The sequence below is a fragment of the Clarias gariepinus genome, chromosome 14, assembly GCF_024256425.1.
Source record: "Clarias gariepinus isolate MV-2021 ecotype Netherlands chromosome 14, CGAR_prim_01v2, whole genome shotgun sequence".
In the NCBI taxonomy this organism is placed as follows: Eukaryota; Metazoa; Chordata; class Actinopteri; order Siluriformes; family Clariidae; genus Clarias; species Clarias gariepinus.
In genome coordinates, this window is record NC_071113.1 from 19,687,979 (window position 1) to 19,703,549 (window position 15,571).

General features: G+C 43.5%; 9 non-coding genes across 9 annotated transcripts; all 9 read left to right on the forward strand.

Moving 5' to 3' along the window:
• Positions 1-82: 82 nt before the first annotated feature.
• Positions 83-169, forward strand: trnar-ucu (transfer RNA arginine (anticodon UCU)). Its single transcript is given in 2 exon segments — positions 83-119; positions 134-169. It is a non-coding gene; the product is annotated as a tRNA-Arg (tRNA).
• A 1,714-nt stretch (positions 170-1,883) lies between these two features.
• Positions 1,884-1,970, forward strand: trnar-ucu (transfer RNA arginine (anticodon UCU)). Its single transcript is given in 2 exon segments — positions 1,884-1,920; positions 1,935-1,970. It is a non-coding gene; the product is annotated as a tRNA-Arg (tRNA).
• A 1,707-nt stretch (positions 1,971-3,677) lies between these two features.
• Positions 3,678-3,764, forward strand: trnar-ucu (transfer RNA arginine (anticodon UCU)). Its single transcript is given in 2 exon segments — positions 3,678-3,714; positions 3,729-3,764. It is a non-coding gene; the product is annotated as a tRNA-Arg (tRNA).
• A 994-nt stretch (positions 3,765-4,758) lies between these two features.
• trnat-agu (transfer RNA threonine (anticodon AGU)) lies at positions 4,759-4,832 on the forward strand. Its single transcript has one exon. It is a non-coding gene; the product is annotated as a tRNA-Thr (tRNA).
• A 635-nt stretch (positions 4,833-5,467) lies between these two features.
• Positions 5,468-5,554, forward strand: trnar-ucu (transfer RNA arginine (anticodon UCU)). The gene is given in 2 exon segments: positions 5,468-5,504; positions 5,519-5,554. It is a non-coding gene; the product is annotated as a tRNA-Arg (tRNA).
• A 996-nt stretch (positions 5,555-6,550) lies between these two features.
• Positions 6,551-6,624, forward strand: trnat-agu (transfer RNA threonine (anticodon AGU)). The gene has a single exon. It is a non-coding gene; the product is annotated as a tRNA-Thr (tRNA).
• A 635-nt stretch (positions 6,625-7,259) lies between these two features.
• On the forward strand, positions 7,260-7,346 carry trnar-ucu (transfer RNA arginine (anticodon UCU)). The gene is given in 2 exon segments: positions 7,260-7,296; positions 7,311-7,346. It is a non-coding gene; the product is annotated as a tRNA-Arg (tRNA).
• Positions 7,347-8,346: 1,000 nt separating this feature from the next.
• Positions 8,347-8,420, forward strand: trnat-agu (transfer RNA threonine (anticodon AGU)). The gene has a single exon. It is a non-coding gene; the product is annotated as a tRNA-Thr (tRNA).
• Positions 8,421-9,055: 635 nt separating this feature from the next.
• On the forward strand, positions 9,056-9,142 carry trnar-ucu (transfer RNA arginine (anticodon UCU)). Its single transcript is given in 2 exon segments — positions 9,056-9,092; positions 9,107-9,142. It is a non-coding gene; the product is annotated as a tRNA-Arg (tRNA).
• Positions 9,143-15,571: the final 6,429 nt, after the last annotated feature.

Here is a 15,571-nt window from a genome sequence, read left to right on the forward strand (position 1 = left end):
ATGAACTTGACCATGCAAGTTCTACGCCTTCCATGAGTCTGGGGCAGCCTGAAATGAAACACCCCAGACAGCTCCCTCGGTTGGCTCTGTGGCGCAATGGATAGCGCATTGGACTTCTAGGCTCAGGTGAGCTATTCAAAGGTTGCGGGTTCGAGTCCCGCCAGAGTCGAATGCTTGTCACCTTCTTTTCATCCACACACCACATATAAGATGAAATCCGTGGTCAAGAATCACACTTTCCTTTCCGATGGAGGAAATCTTGGCCTTGCGAGCAATGTTATGTCTTGTCCAGGAGACTCTCTGTTAAAAGTGCTGGGTCTTGCCCGAGGTGCCAGCCAGGCCTTTGGCACTGTGGCTTTGCTGGTGAAAGTGCCTGCCTTGTAAACAGCAGATCCTAGGTTCAATTCCCAGCAGTGCCTGTTGTGAGTTTCTTCTCTTGGTATGCCAGATGAGGTGTGGGTCCAACTCCATAAGGAACTCAAGGCTTAAGTGCCTGTGTTAACAGCTTGTGGGCTTAGGTCATGGCAGGGTGTGTTGCTTTCAGGCAGGATTTCTGCTCAGTTGTCAAGTGGTTTCCACAGGTAGACACTTGTCCATGGAGCTCAAGCAAGATAGCTCTATCCCTGCTACGAAAGTGAATAAACCGTGACGTTTTCATTTGCAAGAATTTAAACATATTCTGAGTAGCCTTGGACCAATTGCCGTCAACAGATGTTTGCTTCCACACAAGTGTGACTTTTCTGCTTTACTGACTCACTTTTGGTCAAATGTAAATGAGGACAATGGCTGTCAATGAACAAGTACATAGATTACTTAAAAAAAGAACAACTATGTCAACAACTAAGTCAAGCACTTAATCCAATGTTTGACTCGCACGCCTCTCATATGTGTATGCATGGTTCAAGTCAAACTGGGACTAAGTGTTCCTTTTAATTTTTTAAGCAGTGTTTATATATATATATATATATATATATATATATATATATATATAAAACACCATGACTGGCAGATATGGTGTGCTCTGTGAAGCATGGTATAGCACTGTGGGACTTCATTTAAACTCCTATTGAGCTGCACGCCAGTGGAGACAACCTTAGCCCGAGAGTCAAGTTCCTGTCCCGCAGCTTATCAGGTACGAGTTTGAGGTTTTAAGTGTGGGGCCAGCGTTGTCCCGGGCGCTGTGGCTCAGTTGGTTAAAGTGCCTGTCTAGTAAACAGGAGATCCTGGGTTCGAATCCCAGCAGTGCCTCTCGCAGTGACTTAAGGTCACACAATCTGAAATCTTTCTGATTAACCTAGATTAGAGTCCCACCTTGTGTATCCTTAGTGCTGTCAACATTTCAATCTTGTCTTGCGCTCCATTGATTTTTGAAATACAACTTGACTTGTGGTTGTGATTATTCACGTGTTGGGGAATAATCACAACCTGTACTGATGTCTCAGATTTGTAGGACCTTACACCACAAAATGTGCAGTGCACGGGGAGGAGGAGATACCTTATTTAATATGTTATCTAGAGCTTACTCTAATGTGTATATGAATAGGTCTTCATGCTCCTGTGTAATCTGAGCAGTGCCTAGTGCAACAATCACCTGGTGGTGCGAGAGCTATCCCTTTTCTGCCTTTTTTACAGCCAGAGATGAATAACCTTCCAAACCAGACAGGGCTAGACAGGGTGGCAAATTCCATGGTGAAATCAAGGCATTCTGTCCACGCTGTTGACAGTTTGTGGGTTCAGCTCCTGCCATTGTTGTTTGCATTTAGTGGAATTTGATTGTTGGCAACAGAAAAGCATCTGCCTCATGAACTTGACCATGCAAGTTCTACGCCTTCCATGAGTCTTGGGCAGCCTGAAATGAAACACCCCAGACAGCTCCCTCGGTTGGCTCTGTGGCGCAATGGATAGCGCATTGGACTTCTAGGCTCAAGTGAGCTATTCAAAGGTTGTGGGTTCGAGTCCCGCCAGAGTCGAATGCTCGTCACCTTCTTTTCATCCACACACCACATATAAGATGAAATCCGTGGTCAAGAATCGCACTTTCCTTTCCGATGGAGGAAATCTTGGCCTTGCGAGCAATGTTATGTCTTGTCCAGGAGACTCTCTGTTAAAAGTGCTGGGTCTTGCCCGAGGTGCCAGCCAGGCCTTTGGCGCTGTGGCTTCGCTGGTGAAAGTGCCTGCCTTGTAAACAGCAGATCCTAGGTTCAATTCCCAGCAGTGCCTGTTGTGAGTTTCTTCTCTTGGTATGCCAGATGAGGTGTGGGTCCAACTCCATAAGGAACTCAAGGCTTAAGTGCCTGTGTTAACAGCTTGTGGGCTTAGGTCATGGCAGGGTGTGTTGCTTTCAGGCAGGATTTCTGCTCAGTTGTCAAGTGGTTTCCACAGGTAGACACTTGTCCATGGAGCTCAAGCAAGATAGCTCTATCCCTGCTACGAAAGTGAATAAACTGTGACGTTTTCATTTGCAAGAATTTAAACATATTCTGAGTAGCCTTGGACCAATTGCCGTCAACAGATGTTTGCTTCCACACAAGTGTGACTTTTCTGCTTTACTGACTCACTTTTGGTCAAATGTAAATGAGGACAATGGCTGTCAATGAACAAGTACATAGATTACTTAAAAAAAGAACAACTATGTCAACAACTAAGTCAAGCACTTAATCCAACTCGCACGACTTAATCCGACTCGCACGCCTCTCATATGTGTATGCATGGTTCAAGTCAAACTGGGACTAAGTGTTCCTTTTAATTTTTTAAGCAGTGTTTATATATATATATATATATATAAAACACCATGACTGGCAGATATGGTGTGCTCTGTGAAGCATGGTATAGCACTGTGGGACTTCATTTAAACTCCTATTGAGCTGCACGCCAGTGGAGACAACCTTAGCCCGAGAGTCAAGTTCCTGTCCCGCAGCTTATCCGGTACGAGTTTGAGGTTTTAAGTGTGGGGCCAGCAGTGTCCCGTGGCGCTGTGGCTCAGTTGGTTAAAGCGCCTGTCTAGTAAACAGGAGATCCTGGGTTCGAATTCCAGCAGTGCCTTTCGCTTTGACTTAAGGTCACACAATCCGCAAGCTTTCTGATTAACCTAGATTAGAGTCCCACCTTGTGTATCCTTAGTGCTGTCAACATTTCAATCTTGTCTTGCGCTCCATTGATTTTTGAAATACAACTTGACTTGTGGTTGTGATTATTCACGTGTTGGGGAATAATCACAACCTGTACTGATGTCTCAGATTTGTAGGACCTTACACCACAAAATGTGCAATGCACGGGGAGGAGGAGATACCTTATTTAATATGTTATCTAGAGCTTACTCTAATGTGTATATGAATAGGTCTTCATGCTCCTGTGTAATCTGAGCAGTGCCTAGTGCAACAATCACCTGGTGGTGCGAGAGCTATCCCTTTTCTGCCTTTTTTACAGCCAGAGATGAATAACCTTCCAAACCAGACAGGGCTAGACAGGGTGGCAAATTCCATGGTGAAATCAAGGCATTCTGTCCACGCTGTTGACAGCTTGTGGGTTCAGCTCCTGCCATAGTTGTTTGCATTTAGTGGAATTTGATTGTTGGCAACAGAAAAGCATCTGCCTCATGAACTTGACCATGCAAGTTCTACGCCTTCCATGAGTCTTGGGCAGCCTGAAATGAAACACCCCAGACAGCTGCCTCGGTTGGCTCTGTGGCGCAATGGATAGCGCATTGGACTTCTAGGCTCGGGTGAGTTATTCAAAGGTTGCGGGTTCGAGTCCCGCCAGAGTCGAATGCTTGTCACCTTCTTTTTATCCACACACCACATATAAGATAAAATCCGTGGTCAAGAATCACACTTTCCTTTCCGATGGAGGAAATCTTGGCCTTGCGAGCAATGTTATGTCTTGTCCAGGAGACTCTCTGTTAAAAGTGCTGGGTCTTGCCCGAGGTGCCAGCCAGGCCCTTGGCACTGTGGCTTCGCTGGTGAAAGTGCCTGCCTTGTAAACAGCAGATCCTAGGTTCAATTCCCAGCAGTGCCTGTTGTGAGTTTCTTCTCTTGGTATGCCAGATGAGGTGTGGGTCCAACTCCATAAGGAACTCAAGGCTTAAGTGCCTGTGTTAACAGCTTGTGGGCTTAGGTCATGGCAGGGTGTGTTGCTTTCAGGCAGGATTTCTGCTCAGTTGTCAAGTGGTTTCCACAGGTAGACACTTGTCCATGGAGCTCAAGCAAGATAGCTCTATCCCTGCTACGAAAGTGAATAAACCGTGACGTTTTCATTTGCAAGAATTTAAACATATTCTGAGTAGCCTTGGACCAATTGCCGTCAACAGATGTTTGCTTCCACACAAGTGTGACTTTTCTGCTTTACTGACTCACTTTTGGTCAAATGTAAATGAGGACAATGGCTGTCAATGAACAAGTACATAGATTACTTAAAAAAAGAACAACTATGTCAACAACTAAGTCAAGCATTTAATCCAATGTTTGACTCGCACGCCTCTCATATGTGTATGCATGGTTCAAGTCAAACTGGGACTAAGTGTTCCTTTTAATTTTTTAAGCAGTGTTTATATATATATATATATATATATATATATGTAACACCATGACTGGCAGATATGGTGTGCTCTGTGGAGCATGGTATAGCACTGTGGGACTTCATTTAAACTCCTATTGAGCTGCACGCCAGTGGAGACAACCTTAGCCCGAGAGTCAAGTTCCTGTCCCGCAGCTTATCAGGTACGAGTTTGAGGTTTTAAGTGTGGGGCCAAGGTTGTCCCGTGGCGCTGTGGCTTAGTTGGTTAAAGCGCCTGTCTAGTAAACAGGAGATCCTGGGTTCGAATCCCAGCAGTGCCTCTCGCTGTCAGTTAAGGTCACACAATCTGCAAGCTTTCTGATTAACCTAGATTAGAGTCCCACCTTGTGTATCCTTAGTGCTGTCAACATTTCAATCTTGTCTTGCGCTCCATTGATTTTTGAAATACAACTTGACTTGTGGTTGTGATTATTCACGTGTTGGGGAATAATCACAACCTGTACTGATGTCTCAGATTTGTAGGACCTTACACCACAAAATGTGCAATGCACGGGGAGGAGGAGATACCTTATTTAATATGTTATCTAGAGCTTACTCTAATGTGTATATGAATAGGTCTTCATGCTCCTGTGTAATCTGAGCAGTGCCTAGTGCAACAATCACCTGGTGGTGCGAGAGCTATCCCTTTTCTGCCTTTTTTACAGCCAGAGATGAATAACCTTCCAAACCAGACAGGGCTAGACAGGGTGGCAAATTCCATGGTGAAATCAAGGCATTCTGTCCACGCTGTTGACAGCTTGTGGGTTCAGCTCCTGCCATAGTTGTTTGCATTTAGTGGAATTTGATTGTTGGCAACAGAAAAGCATCTGCCTCATGAACTTGACCATGCAAGTTCTACGCCTTCCATGAGTCTTGGGCAGCCTGAAATGAAACACCCCAGACAGCTGCCTCGGTTGGCTCTGTGGCGCAATGGATAGCGCATTGGACTTCTAGGCTCGGGTGAGTTATTCAAAGGTTGCGGGTTCGAGTCCCGCCAGAGTCGAATGCTTGTCACCTTCTTTTTATCCACACACCACATATAAGATAAAATCCGTGGTCAAGAATCACACTTTCCTTTCCGATGGAGGAAATCTTGGCCTTGCGAGCAATGTTATGTCTTGTCCAGGAGACTCTCTGTTAAAAGTGCTGGGTCTTGCCCGAGGTGCCAGCCAGGCCCTTGGCACTGTGGCTTCGCTGGTGAAAGTGCCTGCCTTGTAAACAGCAGATCCTAGGTTCAATTCCCAGCAGTGCCTGTTGTGAGTTTCTTCTCTTGGTATGCCAGATGAGGTGTGGGTCCAACTCCATAAGGAACTCAAGGCTTAAGTGCCTGTGTTAACAGCTTGTGGGCTTAGGTCATGGCAGGGTGTGTTGCTTTCAGGCAGGATTTCTGCTCAGTTGTCAAGTGGTTTCCACAGGTAGACACTTGTCCATGGAGCTCAAGCAAGATAGCTCTATCCCTGCTACGAAAGTGAATAAACCGTGACGTTTTCATTTGCAAGAATTTAAACATATTCTGAGTAGCCTTGGACCAATTGCCGTCAACAGATGTTTGCTTCCACACAAGTGTGACTTTTCTGCTTTACTGACTCACTTTTGGTCAAATGTAAATGAGGACAATGGCTGTCAATGAACAAGTACATAGATTACTTAAAAAAAGAACAACTATGTCAACAACTAAGTCAAGCATTTAATCCAATGTTTGACTCGCACGCCTCTCATATGTGTATGCATGGTTCAAGTCAAACTGGGACTAAGTGTTCCTTTTAATTTTTTAAGCAGTGTTTATATATATATATATATATATATATATATATGTAACACCATGACTGGCAGATATGGTGTGCTCTGTGGAGCATGGTATAGCACTGTGGGACTTCATTTAAACTCCTATCGAGCTGCACGCCAGTGGAGACAACCTTAGCCCGAGAGTCAAGTTCCTGTCCCGCAGCTTATCAGGTACGAGTTTGAGGTTTTAAGTGTGGGGCCAAGGTTGTCCCGTGGCGCTGTGGCTTAGTTGGTTAAAGCGCCTGTCTAGTAAACAGGAGATCCTGGGTTCGAATCCCAGCAGTGCCTCTCGCTGTCAGTTAAGGTCACACAATCTGCAAGCTTTCTGATTAACCTAGATTAGAGTCCCACCTTGTGTATCCTTAGTGCTGTCAACATTTCAATCTTGTCTTGCGCTCCATTGATTTTTGAAATACAACTTGACTTGTGGTTGTGATTATTCACGTGTTGGGGAATAATCACAACCTGTACTGATGTCTCAGATTTGTAGGACCTTACACCACAAAATGTGCAATGCACGGGGAGGAGGAGATACCTTATTTAATATGTTATCTAGAGCTTACTCTAATGTGTATATGAATAGGTCTTCATGCTCCTGTGTAATCTGAGCAGTGCCTAGTGCAACAATCACCTGGTGGTGCGAGAGCTATCCCTTTTCTGCCTTTTTTACAGCCAGAGATGAATAACCTTCCAAACCAGACAGGGCTAGACAGGGTGGCAAATTCCATGGTGAAATCAAGGCATTCTGTCCACGCTGTTGACAGCTTGTGGGTTCAGCTCCTGCCATAGTTGTTTGCATTTAGTGGAATTTGATTGTTGGCAACAGAAAAGCATCTGCCTCATGAACTTGACCATGCAAGTTCTACGCCTTCCATGAGTCTTGGGCAGCCTGAAATGAAACACCCCAGACAGCTCCCTCGGTTGGCTCTGTGGCGCAATGGATAGCGCATTGGACTTCTAGGCTCGGGTGAGCTATTCAAAGGTTGCGGGTTCGAGTCCCGCCAGAGTCGAATGCTTGTCACCTTCTTTTCATCCACACACCACATATAAGATGAAATCCGTGGTCAAGAATCACACTTTCCTTTCCGATGGAGGAAATCTTGGCCTTGCGAGCAATGTTATGTCTTGTCCAGGAGACTCTCTGTTAAAAGTGCTGGGTCTTGCCCGAGGTGCCAGCCAGGCCTTTGGCACTGTGGCTTCGCTGGTGAAAGTGCCTGCCTTGTAAACAGCAGATCCTAGGTTCAATTCCCAGCAGTGCCTGTTGTGAGTTTCTTCTCTTGGTATGCCAGATGAGGTGTGGGTCCAACTCCATAAGGAACTCAAGGCTTAAGTGCCTGTGTTAACAGCTTGTGGGCTTAGGTCATGGCAGGGTGTGTTGCTTTCAGGCAGGATTTCTGCTCAGTTGTCAAGTGGTTTCCACAGGTAGACACTTGTCCATGGAGCTCAAGCAAGATAGCTCTATCCCTGCTACGAAAGTGAATAAACCGTGACGTTTTCATTTGCAAGAATTTAAACATATTCTGAGTAGCCTTGGACCAATTGCCGTCAACAGATGTTTGCTTCCACACAAGTGTGACTTTTCTGCTTTACTGACTCACTTTTGGTCAAATGTAAATGAGGACAATGGCTGTCAATGAACAAGTACATAGATTACTTAAAAAAAGAACAACTATGTCAACAACTAAGTCAAGCACTTAATCCAATGTTTGACTCGCACGCCTCTCATATGTGTATGCATGGTTCAAGTCAAACTGGGACTAAGTGTTCCTTTTAATTTTTTAAGCAGTGTTTATATTTATATATATATATATATATATATATATATAAAACACCATGACTGGCAGATATGGTGTGCTCTGTGAAGCATGGTATAGCACTGTGGGACTTCATTTAAACTCCTATTAAGCTGCACGCCAGTGGAGACAACCTTAGCCCGAGAGTCAAGTTCCTGTCCCGCAGCTTATCAGGTACGAGTTTGAGGTTTTAAGTGTGGGGCCAGCGTTGTCCCGTGGCGCTGTGGCTCAGTTGGTTAAAGCGCCTGTCTAGTAAACAGGAGATCCTGGGTTCAAATCCCAGCAGTGCCTCTCACTGTGACTTAAGGTCACACAATCTGAAAGCTTTCTGATTAACCTAGATTAGAGTCCCACCTTGTGTATCCTTAGTGCTGTCAACATTTCAATCTTGTCTTGCGCTCCATTGATTTTTGAAATACAACTTGACTTGTGGTTGTGATTATTCACGTGTTGGGGAATAATCACAACCTGTACTGATGTCTCAGATTTGTAGGACCTTACACCACAAAATGTGCAATGCACGGGGAGGAGGAGATACCTTATTTAATATGTTATCTAGAGCTTACTCTAATGTGTATATGAATAGGTCTTCATGCTCCTGTGTAATCTGAGCAGTGCCTAGTGCAACAATCACCTGGTGGTGCGAGAGCTATCCCTTTTCTGCCTTTTTTACAGCCAGAGATGAATAACCTTCCAAACCAGACAGGGCTAGACAGGGTGGCAAATTCCATGGTGAAATCAAGGCATTCTGTCCACGCTGTTGACAGCTTGTGGGTTCAGCTCCTGCCATAGTTGTTTGCATTTAGTGGAATTTGATTGTTGGCAACAGAAAAGCATCTGCCTCATGAACTTGACCATGCAAGTTCTACGCCTTCCATGAGTCTGGGGCAGCCTGAAATGAAACACCCCAGACAGCTCCCTCGGTTGGCTCTGTGGCGCAATGGATAGCGCATTGGACTTCTAGGCTCAGGTGAGCTATTCAAAGGTTGCGGGTTCGAGTCCCGCCAGAGTCGAATGCTTGTCACCTTCTTTTCATCCACACACCACATATAAGATGAAATCCGTGGTCAAGAATCAGACTTTCCTTTCCGATGGAGGAAATCTTGGCCTTGCGAACAGTGTTATGTATTGTCCAGGAGACTCTCTGTTAAAAGTGCTGGGTCTTGCCCGAGGTGCCAGCCAGGCCTTTGGCACTGTGGCTTCGCTGGTGAAAGTGCCTGCCTTGTAAACAGCAGATCCTAGGTTCAATTCCCAGCAGTGCCTGTTGTGAGTTTCTTCTCTTGGTATGCCAGATGAGGTGTGGGTCCAACTCCATAAGGAACTCAAGGCTTAAGTGCCTGTGTTAACAGCTTGTGGGCTTAGGTCATGGCAGGGTGTGTTGCTTTCAGGCAGGATTTCTGCTCAGTTGTCAAGTGGTTTCCACAGGTAGACACTTGTCCATGGAGCTCAAGCAAGATAGCTCTATCCCTGCTACGAAAGTGAATAAACCGTGACGTTTTCATTTGCAAGAATTTAAACATATTCTGAGTAGCCTTGGACCAATTGCCGTCAACAGATGTTTGCTTCCACACAAGTGTGACTTTTCTGCTTTACTGACTCACTTTTGGTCAAATGTAAATGAGGACAATGGCTGTCAATGAACAAGTACATAGATTACTTAAAAAACGAACAACTATGTCAACAACTAAGTCAAGCACTTAATCCAATGTTTGACTCGCACGCCTCTCATATGTGTATGCATGGTTCAAGTCAAACTGGGACTAAGTGTTCCTTTTAATTTTTTAAGCAGTGTTTATATATATATATATATATATATATATATATATATATATATATATATAACACCATGACTGGCAGATATGGTGTGCTCTGTGGAGCATGGTATAGCACTGTGGGACTTCATTTAAACTCCTATTGAGCTGCACGCCAGTGGAGACAACCTTAGCCCGAGAGTCAAGTTCCTGTCCCGCAGCTTATCAGGTACGAGTTTGAGGTTTTAAGTGTGGGGCCAGCGTTGTCCCGTGGCGCTGTGGCTCAGTTGGTTAAAGCGCCTGTCTAGTAAACAGGAGATCCTGGGGTTCGAATCCCAGCAGTGCCTCTCACTGTGACTTAAGGTCACACAATCTGCAAGCTTTCTGATTAACCTAGATTAGAGTCCCACCTTGTGTATCCTTAGTGCTGTCAACATTTCAATCTTGTCTTGCGCTCCATTGATTTTTGAAATACAACTTGACTTTGTTGTGGAAATTGATTGAAGACCCAGGCTTTGGTTTCAGAAGATCACGACCTTTATTTATCATGCAATAACGGCCGGGGGAGACTGCAGAATCGCAACACTGTCCCGTCGGCTCGCCACTTATATAGTCAACCAGGACAAAAGAATTCATTCTACATGCAACGATGTCATCCTAAACATCTGGGGTTCTTCAAGCTTCCCCAGTCTAGGGGCCTCAATGTATATATCAGACTGTTTATGCAAGCAGAATCTCAGGCCTATACGTGCAGCTTCGCACACACATTTCTGAGTACTTTCCTATGGGCTACCATTTATTCCTTAAAAGGAAGTAAAACCAAAGAAAATCAAATAAAATTTACTTCCATATCCCCCCCTCTGGGGCTTATAAGTCCCATATCACTGGTTATCTAGAGTGCAAATCCATGTGCTAGCCCCTCTTACACTAGCTAGTGATTAATTTAAATCACTGGACTTTTATCAATGACCAACCCATGTATTTGTACTCTAGCGAAGATCGAGCCAAACTTCTCCGCCCTCATTTGACTAGGACAGAGTAAAAGACTTGACCTCCTTTACCTTATACAGTACTTTCCATAACACAATAACATGACATGCATATATGAGTAATACAGTGATTTCCTAGGATTACATTAAGCTAAATAACTTGGATAACATATATGTATAGTTTAAACTGATCCATGCATAATACAGTACAATTTTAAAAGCAAATATAATTTCAAACAGCTGTGTCCTAATATATGGATCTTCAACCCAGATACTTTGCGCATCGTAGAGGGTCGCCTTTTGGGGAGAGGCCTGGCCAGTGCTTTCACCCAAGGCATGGCTCATCGTTAATCATCTTCTTCGTCCTCGTCCGAGGTGTCTGAATCTTCTTCTGATTCTTGTGAATCACAGTCAGGGTCATAAATGTCTTTGTCATTGGTTAAGGGTATTTTTTCATCTTGCCATTTTAATACTTCCATTTGTTGAACTGTAGCTTTTATGACCAAAGATTTTAATATAGGAAGCACACAACAGAACAACAATCCTCCTATTAATATAGCAAATCCCAAAAACATACCAAATTTAGCAAACCATGCTCCCCAAGCTCCCAGTTTTAGATCTAACCAGTCCCATATTTTACTATCTCTCCCAGCATTATCAGTTACTTCCCGTCTCAGATTTTTTAGTTGGTTCATGGCTTTAGTAAAACTTCCCTCGGGTGCTGTGTTATTAGGAATATATGTACAACATTGATCACCAAACAGAATGCATACACCTCCTTTTTCAGCTAATAACCAATTTAATGCTTGTCTATTTTGCCAAGTCATTGTACTAGTAGCTACTAATTGTTCTCCTAAAGCAGCCAAAGCATCCTCGGTATAATTGATAAATCTCTGTTGATTGTAGTAAATATAGTTAATCCATTCAGCATTTTTATTAGGTGTTATCCATAAAAAAATAGACTCAAATCCAGATTTTACCTCATCTCTGGCTTTAAATTCATTAGGTATACCCCTGGGTTGGCCTACTGAGTCTATGTACACGTTGGGATCTGCCTGATAAGCCCTTCTCATTCTATGATGGTCTTTTGAGTTACGTTGTACAGGCTGGTCTATATTCCAGCCCGCTATTGACATTTCTTGAAGCATCCGGATTCTAGCACAGATTCCTCTCCAACTTTTTGGTAATGTTGCCCTCAATAATGTTCCTCCACAAAGCCAGAAAAAATCAGCTACTGGTATTGATTGGTCATCATAACGAAACTTTAAAGGAAACAATAATGTTTGATTCATGCAGTTATGTGTTATAGTTATATTACCCTGCACTGTGACTGTTGCATGAAGTATAGTTTTCTTATGAACATCCATTCGTGTAAAAGAGCCAGTGTCCAGATGCCACATTATCATACAATTACCTTGAAATTCTCCCACACTGTTATTTCCCACTGTTTTATTGAAACATTCATACTCAAGGGTATAATCTATTTCATACTCAGAGGGGATTTCTATCTTTTTTTCCTCAATTCTTACATCTAGCTGTTGGCACCATTCCCCCCATTCAGGTGTGTGGAAATTATTAAAGTAATCTGGACTACTCAATATTGCTAAACATTCAGCTGGACACAGAGGTCTTCGGAAGACATGTAGATGACAAAACTGTTGGGTAAATTTTGCACAATGTCTAAAGTCATATGGATTGGGTACCACTATAACCTTTTCTAATGGTGATGGAGTACAAACCAAACAACTAGTTATTCTATTTTCCTGGGCTGTGTAGGCAGCCCATTTATACCATTCATTACTTTGTGCCATGCTTAAGAGTTTTTCCTTTTTCCTGCCCATAGATTGATAACTAAGAACCTTTTGACCAACATTTACTTGCTGTAAGGTTAATTCTTGGGAAGTCTGGTTGGTTCTTGGTGGAGGTGAGCTGACCACAGCTTGAATTAATACCTGGAAAATAATGATCATTAGGTAGGCTGCCCACTCTATTTTCCCCATTTTTCTTCTTTATTTCCTCCACCCCGTTACCCAGATTTCAAAACTCTATACTTTATCACTGTCAGGTGGTGGGTCTTCTTCTTCTTCTTCTGCACTCTTTCCCTTACTTACTTTAGGGATTCTTGTGCAATGGTTTAAGTGATACCAGGTGGTTTTGCCTTCCACTTGGACTGCTGTAGGGGTGGCTGCTACGACCTTGTATGGCCCCTCCCTTCTGGGTTCGTGCCACTTTCTCCTGAACACACGCAGATAGACCTGGTCTCCTGGAGTGATGGGACACGGCGCGTCTTTCTCTTCCTCCGGCTCCTTGCTTTTTTCCTGCACATAAATGGCTTTATGTATGGCAGTTAGTTTCTTTATATATGATCTGAGTTCCAGTTGTAATTGTTCTAGAGGTGGGCCTTTATAGGGCCCTCTACAGAATGGCACAGGCATGGGTCGACCCGTAAGCATTTCATGCGGGGTTAGATGGGTATTTCTGTTAATTTGCATGCGATAACTCATTAGTGCAAGAGGTAAAGCATCAACCCAGTTAAGTTTTGTACTAGCACAAATCTTGTTAAGTTTAGCTTTGAGCGTTCCATTTATTCTCTCTACCATACCTTGAGATTGCGGATGATAGACACACCCAAATCTTTGCTTTATTCTCAACTGTTGCAATACCTGCTTTACCGTTTTCTGAATGAACGCGGATCCGTTGTCTGAACTGATTTCTGATGGAATTCCAAACCTAGGTATCACCTCTCTTGTGAGGAATTTCACAACTGTTCCTGCCCCTTCATCAGCAGATGGCATTGCTTCTACCCATCTACTAAATCTGTCAATTACTACAAGCATGTATCTCTTGCCTCGAACACACTTTATCATATCCACATAATCCATAACCAAATGCTTAAAAGGTCCCTCTGGTACCGGTATATGGCCAATAGGTGTCGCTGTTCCTTTTCTAACGTTATGCTTAGCACATATCTCACATGAAGCTAGAAACTCATCAACCATAGCATGCAGATATGGAGACCAATATCCTTGTTGCTTGATTTTCCTCACAACCTCTCCTCTAGCACAATGATCAAACCCATGAGCATCTGAAATCAAAATGTTCAACAACGCTGTAGGAGCTATGATCAGACCTTCATGTGAACGCCAAATACTCTGTGCATCCTTCTGAGCTCCCCTCTGGAGCCACATAGAATGCTCATACGGTCCTGCTTGCTGTTGAATCCGAATAATATCCTCCAACTGAGGCTGCGGTTCTATAAGGACTATTGGCACTTGTACAGCTAGTTGACACTTAGATGCTTGCTTTGCTTCTAAGTCTGCTATGTTGTTACCCTTAGTGATATAATCATTTCCCTTTTTATGGGCCTGACATTTAATGATAGCCAATCTTTTTGGTAGCATCATAGCAGACATTAGCTTACTTATTTGCTCAGCATGCTGAATGGGAGTTCCATCGCTTCTTTTAAACCCTCTTTGTTTCCACACTGCTCCAAACAGATGGCATACACCATGCGAATAGGCTGAATCTGTAAAAATATTTGCCACTAGTCCTTTGGCTAATTGGCAAGCGGCGGTGAGTGCTTTTAGCTCGGCTAACTGAGCCGAACACGGTTGTGAACAGTGCTGAGACAAAATAGGTTTAAAATCTTCTCCATCCTTCATTATTACTGAATACCCCGTGTGACTTCCTACATGGTCTCTAAAGCTAGATCCATCAACGAAGTAAGTGACTTCTGCGTCAGCTATAGGTTTAGACTCAAGATCAGGCCGTAACCTGGTAAATGACAATGAATTCGCCACACAATCATGAGCTACTCCTTCAAAAGTTAAAGGAATCAATTCAGCTGGATTAACTGTGTCACACCTCTTTATAGTAATGTCAGGATATGTGAGCAGTGAAGAATATGCTAGAATGCGAGCTTGAGTAAGAACAAATTTCCCTTGTTCTATTAATTCTACCACCTTATGATGTGTGTAAATAGTTACTGGGTAACCCATAGTCAAAGTGGATGCTTTGTCATATGCATAATGTACTGCTGCAAGACCCTGTTGGTAGCAAGGAGGATAACCTTGTGCTACATTATCTAGCTTAGTGCTGTAATAAGCTAGGGGCTGTTTCCTCCTACCACTGCAGGTTTCCTGCATCAACACAGCTGAGGCATATCCATCAGCTCGGTTAGCCACATACAGATAGAACGGTTTGGTATAATCAGGTATACCTAAGGTAGGTGCTGTCTGCATTTCTTTTTTGATGGATTCGAAAGCTAACAATGCATCTGTGTTCCACTTTAAGGGAGCACTTAGATTTTGCACTCCTTCGTCTTTCATTATCTCCCTCAGTGGAGCTGTTTTTACTGCATACTCCTCAATCCAGTCAGCACTGAAACCGGTTAAGCCTAGGAAGGTCATCAACTGTTTAACTGTTTGTGGTAACGGTGCTTTACTTATGCCTTCTAACTGGGTAGGCGCTATGGCTATTGAACCATGAGAAATTTGCCGCCCTAAATATTCAACTTGGGGTTTGCAGTATTGCAACTTAGCTTTAGACACTTTATGACCTCCCTGTGCAAGCTTGTTGAGCACTTTAATGGAATCTCTATGGCATGCTTCTAAAGAGGATGAGCAGATTACGAGATCATCCATATATTGCAGCAGGTTACTCTCCATTATTAAATCTGATAAATCAGCTTTTAACACCTGAT